This window comes from Tachypleus tridentatus, chromosome 4, assembly GCF_004210375.1.
Source record: "Tachypleus tridentatus isolate NWPU-2018 chromosome 4, ASM421037v1, whole genome shotgun sequence".
Taxonomy (NCBI): domain Eukaryota; kingdom Metazoa; phylum Arthropoda; class Merostomata; order Xiphosura; family Limulidae; genus Tachypleus; species Tachypleus tridentatus.
Window position 1 is genome coordinate 8116359 of NC_134828.1, and position 13389 is coordinate 8129747.

The following is a 13389-nucleotide window of genomic DNA, read 5'->3' on the forward strand; positions in this document are numbered from 1 at the left end:
ACTATATCTCTCTGAAACTAACAATATCACTAAGTTACTCACTATATCTTCCTGAAACTAACAATATCACTACGTTATTCACTATATCTTCCTGAAACTAACAATATCACTAAGTTACTCACTATATCTCTCTGAAACTAACAATATCACTAAGTTACTCACATATCTCTCTGAAACAAACAATATCACTAAGTTACTCACTATATCTTCCTGAAACTAACAATATCACTAAGTTACTCACTATATCTCTCTCAAACTAACAATATCACTAAGTTACTCACTATATCTCTCTCAAACTAACAATATCACTAAGTTACTCACTATATCTCTCTCAAACTAACAATATCACTAAGTTACTCACTATCACTCTGAAACTAACAATATCACTAAGTTACTCACTATCACTCTGAAACTAACAATATCACTCTGTTACTCACTATATCTCCCTGAAACTAACAATATCACTAAGTTACTATATCTCCCTGAAACTAACAATATCACTAAGTTACTCACTATATCTCTCTGAAACTAACAATATCACTAAGTTACTCACTATATCTTCCTAAACTAACAATATCACTACGTTATTCACTATATCTTCCTGAAACTAACAATATCACTAAGTTACTCACTATATCTCTCTGAAACTAACAATATCACTAAGTTACTCACTATATCTCTCTGAAACAAACAATATCACTAAGTTACTCACTATATCTTTCTGAAACTAACAATATCACTAAGTTACTCACTATATCTCTCTCAAACTAACAATATCACTAAGTTACTCACTATATCTCTGAAACTAACAATATCACTAAGTTACTCACTATCACTCTGAAACTAACAATATCACTCTGTTACTCACTATATCTCCCTGAAACTAACAATATCACTAAGTTACTATATCTCCCTGAAACTAACAATATCACTAAGTTACTCACTATATCTCTGAAACTAACAATATCACTACGTTATTCACTATATCTTCCTGAAACTAACAATATCACTACGTTATTCACTATATCTTCCTGAAACTAACAATATCACTAAGTTACTCACTATATCTCTCTGAAACTAACAATATCACTAAGTTACTCACTATATCTCTCTGAAACTAACAATATCACTAAGTTACTCACTATATCTTCCACTGAAACTAACAATATCACTAAGTTACTCACTATATCTTCCTGAAACTAACAATATCACTAAGTTACTCACTATATCTCTCTGAAACTAACAATATCACTAAGTTACTATATCTCTCAAACTAACTATGTTACTAAGTTTCTCACTATCACTCTGAAACTAACAATGTTACTGAGGTATTCATCATATCTCTTAAACTAATAATGTTACTGTGGTATTCACCATATATCTTAAACTAACAATGTTACTGAGGCATTCACCATATCTCTTAAACTAATAATGTTATTGTGGTATTCACCATATCTCTTAAACTAACAATGTTACTGAGGTATTCACTATATCTCTTAAACTAACAATGTTACTGAGGTATTCACCATGTCTCTTAAACTAACAATGTTACTGAGGTATTCACTATATCTCTTAAACTAACAATTTTACTGTGGTATTGACCATATCTCTTAAACTAACAATGTTACTGAGGTATTGACCATATCTCTTAAACTAACAATGTTACTGTGGTATTGACCATATCTCTTAAACTAACAATGTTACTGAGGTATTGACCATATCTCTTAAACTAACAATGTTACTGAGGTATTCACCATATCTCTTAAACTAACAATGTTACTGAGGTATTGACCATATCTCTTAAACTAACAATGTTACTGAGGTATTCACCATATCTCTTAAACTAACAATGTTACTGAGGTATTCACCATATCTCTTAAACTAACAATGTTACTGAGGTATTCACCATATCTCTTAAACTAACAATGTTACTGAGGTATTCACCATATCTCTTAAACTAACAATGTTACTGAGGTATTGACCATATCTCTTAAACTAACAATGTTACTGAGGTATTGACCATATCTCTTAAACTAACAACAACACTTTTTTAACCTAACTATATTAGAAGACGGCTACTACGACAGTTACAGTCTACCTGTCTTAGTAAAAAGAGTGATTATTATTTATGATTAACAACTGACAATTCATTTGTACATTTCTCTCTAAATAAGTTTATCTGAATACGTGGTTTATTTCTGTGGCGTACATAGTTTTGTGAAACAAACTATACTAAGGAAGGTGTACTGGTACAATCAGTTCATGAGGTACAAAGGATGTAACCACCCTTGTCACATCATACTACTGCTATTCCTCCCAATACAAGGTCGTTTGAGTAACGGGCCTGTTTCTATGGTTTTCTAAAGGGTGGTTACCTGAAGAAGAAATATATCCATTTAACCCGCCTTCTGACACAAGTTGTTCGTGGAGAGGGTCGCGTACTAGTGTTACTAATGGCTAATCCTGGAATTGAATTCATTCACTCATTAGTTGTGTGTTACAATGACAATAACAGGCTTGAGTCTTCGGCGAGAATAATACGTGCACACGCCTAAAAGAAGCAACAACGTTCATGAATAGTCAACAAGAGTCTAGAAAATAATTTATTTTCGTATTTCTTTGTGCTTCTGATACCGGACACCAGATCAAGTTTTTATTAAAAACCATACTAACTAAGGATTGCATTAACATCACCACTACCTATTCGAATAGATCAACTTTCCACACGATACTAAGCTGGGCTTGGCGTGGCATGGATTTCACAGAATGTTGTCAGTTTATCGAAGTGTATGGGCAGTAAATGGTTCAATGCTTCTGGTCTGTTTGTCTAGGACTATGGGCAGTAACTGGTTCTAGTCTGTCTGTGACTACGGGCTGTAATTGTTTCAGTGGTTTTTGTCAGTTTGTCTGGGACTGCGGATTGTAATTGGTTCAGTCTTTGTAGTCTTTTTGTCAAGTGTTATGGGCTGTATGTAACTGGCTTAACCATTGCAGTGTACTTGTATAGGACTATGAACTGTATTTGATTAAAGGATTGTAGTGTATTTGTCGAAGAATAGGGGCTGTGTTTGTTTCAATGTTTGTAGTGTGTTTTTCCAGGACTGTGAGCTGTTACTGATAGAATAATTGTAGCCTGTTTGTTCAGGACCATGGGTTGCACTTGTTTCAATTATTTTTTAATGCTTCTCAGGATTATGGGCTGTATTTGATTCATTTATTGTGAACTGTTTGTCAAGATCATGGGATGTACTTGGTCCGATAATTGTAGACTGTTTGTCGAAGAGTCTGGGCTATACTTGATTCAACGATTGTAGTCTATCGAGAAATTTGGGCTGTAATGTGTTAAGTGGCTGTAGTCAGTTTGTTGAAGAGTATGGGCTGTATTAGTTCAATAATTGGTATCCTTTTGTCGATTAGTATGGGATGTAATGGGTTCAGTGATTTTATTTATTGATCGGGGAGTGTGGGCTGTTATGGGTTGAATGTTTGGTGTACATTTGTTGAAGAGTATGGACTGTATTTAGTTCAATGAATGCAGTCTGTTTGTCAGGACTATGGACTGTATTTAGTTCAATGAATGCAGTCTGTTTGTCAGGACTATGGACTGTATTTAGTTCAATGAATGCAGTCTGTTTGTCAGGACTGTGGGCTGTAATGGGTTCAGTGACTGTAATCTGTTTATCAGGACTATGGGCTCTAATGGGTTCAGTGACTATAATCTGTTTCTCAGAACTATGGACTCTAATGGGTTCAGTGACTGTAATCTGTTTATCAGGACTAGTGGCTATATTTAGGGCATTCAACTTTATTTCCGTAATGCTCAGCAATACTGTATATTCTTCGGACAATTCGTAGCTTTGAGATCAGCGTGCTGAACTGTGAATTTAAGTATCCTGTTTGGCGTTTCATTGTTCTCTGAGATGTGGGGACGTTACAAAAGTGGCAGACAAATCCTACTGTTCTAACCCAAATAGTTGGTAATGGATGCTATTGGATAGCTTTCCCCTGTATTCTATCAGTTTAAAATTAGGGACGGCTAACGTAGGGAGATCTTGGATTCTTTCTGTGCGAATATCTAAACTGAACGACCCACAATTAATTATACCTGACAAACGACATTAATTTTAGTTCTATTGTATTTTTAACACCACATTCTTTATCCAATTTATCAGAGATTTTCAAGAACTATAATACAATATAATAACAGTATTTCAACCACACTATGTTCACCATATCCATCGTCGACGACACGTTTCGTTGAATCCAGGGCATTTCAGGACGGCTGGGTTACAACAAACAAATTAGTGGTCGAAACACAATTTACATAAACCATTTGTTACAACAACAATTGTTATGGTGTGTAGGTCTTTTCTAGAGAAGCACAATTACAGTTAATCATACTTGTCGATAGGCTAGTCATATTTTTATACGTCACATTCTTTATCTAGTCCACTAGAGATTTTCAAGAATTAGAATAGTGTATAATGACAACCTTCCAACGGTGAAATGCGGCTTATCCGATTGTACTCCACTTCTCCAGTCATTGTTTATTCAAATTGCTTCTGAAGCTGTGCTCTGAACCGAGTCAAGAGTTTTTCTTACTGGTTCGTGGCTAATACTATTCGAATTCTGGTTGATGTTGTAAAGCACTGTTGAAATGATAGCACTGTATGACACTTGTTGTATCTTTCAAATGTGTTTAATCGTCTTTTTCCTCGATTAACTCCAACATATCGGCGGCCAATTTTGTTTTTCAGAGACAGACATGTTCCTTTACAGCTGGTTCTGTGAGGACAGATTTCTCAGAGTATCCAATGAGAAGAGGTTTTTTTCATAACTACGCTCTTTCTAGTTAGAGACTCAGTCACAGTGAAGTAATTCTTCCTTTCACACACTACCTTTTAATCATGTGACTACACTCCGAACTTACAAGTTAAACAGTCAAACCGATATTGCACTGTATTAGGTTTTCCGAAGTCAAATATTTATCTAAACTCTTACCACGTGCAACATAAAGCAAGTGAAGTGAATTACATTTAAACAATAAAATCGTTCCTATGTTTTGTTTTAATTTTGCGCAAAGCTACACGAGGGTTATTTGTGCTAGCTGTCCCTAATTTAGCAGTGTAAGTCTACAGGGAAGACAGCTAGTCGTCATCACCAACCGCCAACTCTTGGGCTACTCTTTTACCAACCAATAGTTAGATTGACCATAACATTATAACGTCCCCACAGCTGAAATGGCGAGCACGTTTGGTGCGACGGGGATTCGAACCCGCGACCGTCAGGTTACGAGTCGAACGCCTTAACCCACCTGGCCATGCCGGGCAAATGATTCGTAAAATCGAACAGCCATAGAACTAACTATTGTTTAATAATACCTAATGATTATAATTTAGGTTTCATAATCTTAACACATTAATTTGATTGATAAAATTATCCAACGGACAGACAAGATAAAATTAAGGCTTTCTAATTGTGGTTGATTATGTATTTATTATTAACCTATAGGCTTACTCTTTAGGTAATCTAACTCTTGATGGTAGTTGATCAAATATTTATTCTGAAGCTTTAGGCTTTATCTTTAGGTAGTCTGACTCTTGATGGATTAGTGTTGGTTGATTATATCTTTATTGTGAAGCTATACGCTTTCTCTTTAGGTAATTTGACTCTTGATGGATTAGTGTTGGTTGATTATATCTTTATTGTAAAGCTATAGGCTTTCTCTTTAGGTAATCTCACTCTTGATGGATTATAGTTGGTTGATTATATCTTTATTGTAAAGCTATAGGCTTTCTCTTTAGGTAATCTGACTCTTGCTGGATTAGAGTTGGTTGATTATATCTTTATTGTAAAGCTATAGGCTTTCTCTTTAGGTAATCTGACTCTTGATGGATTAGTGTTGGTGGATTATATCTTTATTGTGAAGCTATACGCTTTCTCTTTAGGTAATCTGACTCTTGATGGATTAGTGTTGGTTGATTATATCTTTATTGTAAAGCTATAGGCTTTCTCTTTAGGTAATCTGACTCTTGATGGATTAGAGTTGGTTGATTATATCTTTATTGTGAAGCTATAGGATTTCTCTTTAGATAATCTGACTCTTGTCGGATTATAGTTGGTTGATTATATCTTTATTGTGAAGCTATAGGATTTCTTTTTAGGTAATCTGACTCTTGATGGATCAGAGTTGGTTGATTATATATTTACTGTAAAGCTATAGGCTTTCTCTTTAGGTAATTTGACTCTTGATGGATTACAGTTGGTTGATTATATCTTTATTTTAAAGCTATAGGCTTTCTCTTTAGGTAATCTGACTCTTGATGGATTAGAGTTGATTGATTATATCTTTATTGTAAAGCTGTAGGCTTTCTCTTCAGGTAATCTGACTCTTGATGGATCAGAGTTGGTTGATTATATTTTTATTGTAAAGCTATAGGCTTTCTCTTTAGGTAATCTGACTCTTGATGGATTAGAGTTGGTTGATTATATCTCTATTGTAAAGCTGTAGGCTTTCTCTTTAGGTAATCTGACTCTTGATGGATTAGAGTTGGTTGATTATATCTTTATTGTGAAGCTGTACGCTTTCTCTTTAGGTAATCTGACTCTTGATGGATTAGAGTTGGTTGATTATATATTTACTGTAAAGCTATAGGCTTTCTCTTTAGGTAATTTGACTCTTGATGGATTACAGTTGGTTGATTATATCTTTATTTTAAAGCTATAGGCTTTCTCTCTAGGTAATCTGACTCTTGATGGATTAGAGTTGGTTGATTATATCTTTGGAAAGCTATAGGCTTTCTCTTTAGGTAATCTGACTCTTGATGGATTAGAGTTGGTTGATTATATCTTTATTGTAAAGCTATAGGCTTTTCTTTAGGTAATCTGACTCTTGATGGATTAGAGTTGGTTGATTATATCTTTATTGTGAAGCTATACGCTTTCTCTTTAGGTAATTTGACTCTTGATGGATTAGTGTTGGTTGATTATATCTTTATTGTAAAGCTATAGGCTTTCTCTTTAGGTAATCTGACTCTTGATGGATTAGAGTTGGTTGATTATATTTTTATTGTAAAGCTATAGGCTTTCTCTTTAGGTAATCTGACTCTTGATGGATTAGAGTTGGTTGATTATATCTCTATTGTAAAGATATAGGCTTTCTCTTTAGGTAATCTGACTCTTGATGGATTAGAGTTGGTTGATTATATCTCTATTGTAAAGCTGTAGGCTTTCTCTTTGGTAATCTGACTCTTGATGGATTAGAGTTGGTTGATTATATCTTTATTGTGAAGCTGTACACTTTCTCTTTAGGTAATCTGACTCTTGATGGATTAGAGTTGGTTGATTATACATTTACTGTAAGGCTATAGGCTTTCTCTTTAGGTAATTTGACTCTTGATGGATTACAGTTGGTTGATTATATCTTTATTTTAAAGCTATAGGCTTTCTCTTTAGGTAATCTGACTCTTGATGGATTAGAGTTGGTTGATTATATCTTTATTGGAAAGCTATAGGCTTTCTCTTTAGGTAATCTGACTCTTGATGGATTAGAGTTGATTGATTATATCTTTATTGTAAAGCTGTAGGCTTTCTCTTCAGGTAATCTGACTCTTGATGGATTAGAGTTGGTTGATTATATATTTACTGTAAAGCTATACGCTTTCTCTTTAGGTAATTTGACTCTTGATGGATTAGTGTTGGTTGATTATATCTTTATTGTAAAGCTATAGGCTTTCTCTTTAGGTAATCTGACTCTTGATGGATTAGAGTTGGTTGATTATATCTCTATTGTAAAGATATAGGCTTTCTCTTTAGGTAATCTGACTCTTGATGGATTAGAGTTGGTTGATTATATCTCTATTGTAAAGCTGTAGGCTTTCTCTTTAGGTAATCTGACTCTTGATGGATTAGAGTTGGTTGATTATATCTTTATTGTAAAGCTGTAGGCTTTCTCTTTAGGTAATCTGACTTTTGATGGATTAGTGTTGGTTGATTATATCTTTATTGTAAAGCTATATGCTTTCTCTTTAGGTAATCTGACTCTTGATGGATTAGAGTTGGTTGATTATATATTTACTGTAAAGCTATACGCTTTCTCTTTAGGTAATTTGACTCTTGATGGATTACAGTTGGTTGATTATATCTTTATTTTAAAGCTATAGGCTTTCTCTTTAGGTAATCTGATTCTTGATGGATTAGAGTTGGTTGATTATATCTTTATTGGAAAGCTATAGGCTTAATCTTTAGGTAATCTGACTCTTGATGGATTAGAGTTGATTGATTATATCTTTATTGTAAAGCTGTAGGCTTTCTCTTCAGGTAATCTGACTCTTGATGGATCAGAGTTGGTTGATTATATTTTTATTGTAAAGCTATAGGCTTTCTCTTTAGGTAATCTGACTCTTGATGGATTAGAGTTGGTTGATTATATCTCTATTGTAAAGCTGTAGGCTTTCTCTTTAGGTAATCTGACTCTTGATGGATTAGAGTTGGTTGATTATATCTTTATTGTGAAGCTGTACGCTTTCTCTTTAGGTAATCTGACTCTTGATGGATTAGAGTTGGTTGATTATATATTTACTGTAAAGCTATAGGCTTTCTCTTTAGGTAATTTGACTCTTGATGGATTACAGTTGGTTGATTATATCTTTATTTTAAAGCTATAGGCTTTCTCTCTAGGTAATCTGACTCTTGATGGATTAGAGTTGGTTGATTATATCTTTGGAAAGCTATAGGCTTTCTCTTTAGGTAATCTGACTCTTGATGGTTTAGAGTTGATTGATTATATCTTTATTGTAAAGCTGTAGGCTTTCTCTTCAGGTAATCTGACTCTTGATGGATTAGAGTTGGTTGATTATATTTTTATTGTAAACCTATACGCTTTCTCTTTAGGTAATCTGACTCTTGATGGATTAGAGTTGGTTGATTATATCTTTATTGTAAAGCTATAGGCTTTTTCTTTAGGTAGTCTGACTCTTGATGGATTAGTGTTGGTTGATTATATCTTTATTGTGAAGCTATACGCTTTCTCTTTAGGTAATTTGACTCTTGATGGATTAGTGTTGGTTGATTATATCTTTATTGTAAAGCTATAGGCTTTCTCTTTAGGTAATCTGACTCTTGATGGATTAGAGTTGGTTGATTATATTTTTATTGTAAAGCTATAGGCTTTCTCTTTAGGTAATCTGACTCTTGATGGATTAGAGTTGGTTGATTATATCTCTATTGTAAAGATATAGGCTTTCTCTTTAGGTAATCTGACTCTTGATGGATTAGAGTTGGTTGATTATATCTCTATTGTAAAGCTGTAGGCTTTCTCTTTAGGTAATCTGACTCTTGATGGATTAGAGTTGGTTGATTATATCTTTATTGTGAAGCTGTACACTTTCTCTTTAGGTAATCTGACTCTTGATGGATTAGAGTTGGTTGATTATACATTTACTGTAAGGCTATAGGCTTTCTCTTTAGGTAATTTGACTCTTGATGGATTACAGTTGGTTGATTATATCTTTATTTTAAAGCTATAGGCTTTCTCTTTAGGTAATTTGACTCTTGATGGATTAGAGTTGGTTGATTATATCTTTATTTTAAAGCTATAGGCTTTCTCTTTAGGTAATCTGACTCTTGATGGATTAGAGTTGGTTGATTATATCTTTATTGGAAAGCTATAGGCTTTCTCTTTAGGTAATCTGACTCTTCATGGATTAGAGTTGGTTGATTATATCTTTATTGTGAAGCTGTAGGCTTTCTCTTTAGGTAATCTGACTCTCGATGGATTAGAGTTGGTTGATTATATATTTACTGTAAAGCTATAGGCTTTCTCTTTAGGTAATCTGACTCTTGATGGATTAGAGTTGGTTGATTATATCTTTATTTTAAAGCTATAGGCTTTCTCTTTAGGTAATCTGACTCTTGATGGATTAGAGTTGGTTGATTATATCTTTATTGGAAAGCTATAGGCTTTCTCTTTAGGTAATCTGACTCTTGATGGATCAGAGTTGGTTGATTATATTTTTATTGTAAAGCTATACGCTTTCTCTTTAGGTAATCTGACTCTTGATGGATTAGAGTTGGTTGATTATATCTTTATTGTAAAGCTGCAGGCTTTCTCTTTAGGTAATCTGACTCTTGATGGATCAGAGTTGGTTGATTATATTTTTATTGTAAAGCTATACGCTTTCTCTTTAGGTAATCTGACTCTTGATGGATTAGAGTTGGTTGATTATATCTCTATTGTAAAGATATAGGCTTTCTCTTTAGGTAATCTGACTCTTGATGGATTAGAGTTGGTTGATTATATCTCTATTGTAAAGCTGTAGGCTTTCTCTTTAGGTAATCTGACTCTTGATGGATTAGAGTTGGTTGATTATATCTTTATTGTAAAGCTGTAGGCTTTCTCTTTAGGTAATCTGACTTTTGATGGATTAGAGTTGGTTGATTATATCTTTATTGTAAAGCTATAGGCTTTCTCTTTAGGTAATCTGACTCTTGATGGATTAGAGTTGGTTGATTATATCTCTATTGTAAAGATATAGGCTTTCTCTTTAGGTAATCTGACTCTTGATGGATTAGAGTTGGTTGATTATATCTCTATTGTAAAGCTGTAGGCTTTCTCTTCAGGTAATCTGACTCTTGATGGATCAGAGTTGGTTGATTATATTTTTATTGTAAAGCTATACGCTTTCTCTTTAGGTAATCTGACTCTTGATGGATTAGAGTTGGTTGATTATATCTTTATTGTAAAGCTATAGGCTTTCTCTTTAGGTAGTCTGACTCTTGATGGATTAGTGTTGGTTGATTATATCTTTATTGTGAAGCTATACGCTTTCTCTTTAGGTAATTTGACTCTTGATGGATTAGTGTTGGTTGATTATATCTTTATTGTAAAGCTATAGGCTTTCTCTTTAGGTAATCTGACTCTTGATGGATTAGAGTTGGTTGATTATATCTCTATTGTAAAGATATAGGCTTTCTCTTTAGGTAATCTGACTCTTGATGGATTAGAGTTGGTTGATTATATCTCTATTGTAAAGCTGTAGGCTTTCTCTTTAGGTAATCTGACTCTTGATGGATTAGAGTTGGTTGATTATATCTCTATTGTAAAGCTATAGGCTTTCTCTTTAGTATTGTAAGACTTGATAGCTGTTTTTCTACAGTGATATACTATCGCTTTGTTTTGGTGTTTTCGTATTTCTACTAACGTTTAATGGTTGGCTGCATTTCTTTTATTTTACATTCGCTTCTCAGAGTACTGTAGTTGAGCTTTCATTTTATTACTCATCGAAAGAAAAAACATTAACAAGAAGAAACCAATCAAAGTTTCTCATTTATTTTATTATCTTTATTTTTGTAGATAAGAAACGCACTCGCTAAAATGGAAGCACAAAATCATTATGATACTCACTATCAGAAAAAAAAATATAGAAGGATATTTTCTTATGAATCCATTAGAATAACATTCGAGGTGAATTCGTGGTATTCTGCTCGTGCTTGTAAAATAGAGGATGTTATAGATGTGTTCTGGAATCCCTGGAAGGAGCGTTCCCTGATATTTGTTTTTCTCCTTATAAGATGTATAATTTAACTAATTTTTAAAACAATTTCTTCTCAAATAAGCTAGAGAGATTTTTGGAAAGTTGTAGCTCAACCGTAAACATTCATAAAAACAACTGTATTGTTAAAATGAATCAAACAGAAAATATATTTTGTCTTCGAAAGACATAACGGGAAAAGGGAAATTCAGACGAGAAAGTTCTAGAAACTGGGATACTGCAGGCAAGGGAATCTTGATAGTTGTTACGTATTATAATTTATCTGGGACGAGTCTCTGATTTATTATGTCATATACGTTACGTATTACGATTTCAAACAGCCGGAAGTTTGATTTTCAATATGTATCGAATTTATGATGTTTGCTAACAAGATTGATACACAGTTTCCTTCCTTAACACAATTATATTTTAATATACAACAAAAATACAGTTTTAAGATGGTTTTTACAAATAGTTAATAAATATAATTATTTATGTACAAAAAATTTACAAACTCACAAGCAATATTCAGTCTTATATCTAATCTGTAACTGATCAACGGGTCCAGGTCCACTAGGCACAAATTACTTTTATGTTGATACAGAGATAGCCATCACTTAACGGAAATGCTAGCTACCTCTATTCTTGAAGATATCTGATGTCCTCGTAGAAATACTAACGTCCGAACTGATTCATTGAAGTTCAACGATTCGAAGTTTATATCCGTTTCAGGTCAAATTCTGTGCTTTCCGATTAATAAGCGTAAAACACAGTTATAGCTTCTGAGGTTTATATTATACTGACTGTAACTGACAAAACAATAATATTCTATTACTATCTCTTCGCTAGCTCTATACCAATTACTCAAGATTCTCGAACGTTTAACAATGTTCGAAGACACACTAGTACTTTCGTAAACCTCATATTGTTGATTCTCGAGAACAAATTTAGAGAACAGGCGGTATTTGCGCAATACACATCCAACAATATACGCCACACGCATCAAAACTATACTGAAACAAAAGTAAGTATTAAACTACATGTATAACACTAAATCTGTTACAGTAATGTGGAATGAGAAAGTAAAATAAAGCGAGATAAAGTTGATACTTAAATACCGTAACTATGTGGACAGTATAAAGTGGATACTTAAATACCGTAACTATGTGGACAGTATAAAGTTGATACTTAAATACCGTAACTATGTGGACAGTATAAAGTGGATACTTAAATACCGTAACTATGTGGACAGTATAAAGTGGATACTTAAATACCGTAACTATGTGGACAGTATAAAGTGGATACTTAAATACCGTAACTATGTGGACAGTATAAAGTGGATACTTAAATACCGTAACTATGTGGACAGTATAAAGTGGATACTTAAATACCGTAACTATGTGGACAGTATAAAGTGGATACTTAAATACCGTAACTATGTGGACAGTATAAAGTGGATACTTAAATACCGTAACTATGTGGACAGTATAAAGTGGATACTTAAATACCGTAACTATGTGGACGAGTATAAAGTGGATACTTAAATACCGTAACTATGTGGACAGTATAAAGTTGATACTTAAATACCGTAACTATGTGGACAGTATAAAGTGGATACTTAAATACCGTAACTATGTGGACAGTATAAAGTGGATACTTAAATACCGTAACTATGTGGACAGTATAAAGTGGATACTTAAATACCGTAACTATGTGGACAGTATAAAGTTGATACTTAAATACCGTAACTATGTGGACAGTATAAAGTGGATACTTAAATACCGTAACTATGTGGACAGTATAAAGTGGATACTTAAATAATTGCACTATATGGTTGAGATAAAGTGGATACTTAAAT

General features: G+C 33.4%; 1 protein-coding gene across 1 annotated transcript in view; it reads left to right on the forward strand.

The window, feature by feature from the left end:
• LOC143250010 (nuclear factor 1-like) overlaps positions 1-13389 on the forward strand; it is a 78288-nt gene that overhangs the window by 48816 nt on the left and 16083 nt on the right. The window lies entirely within an intron of this gene.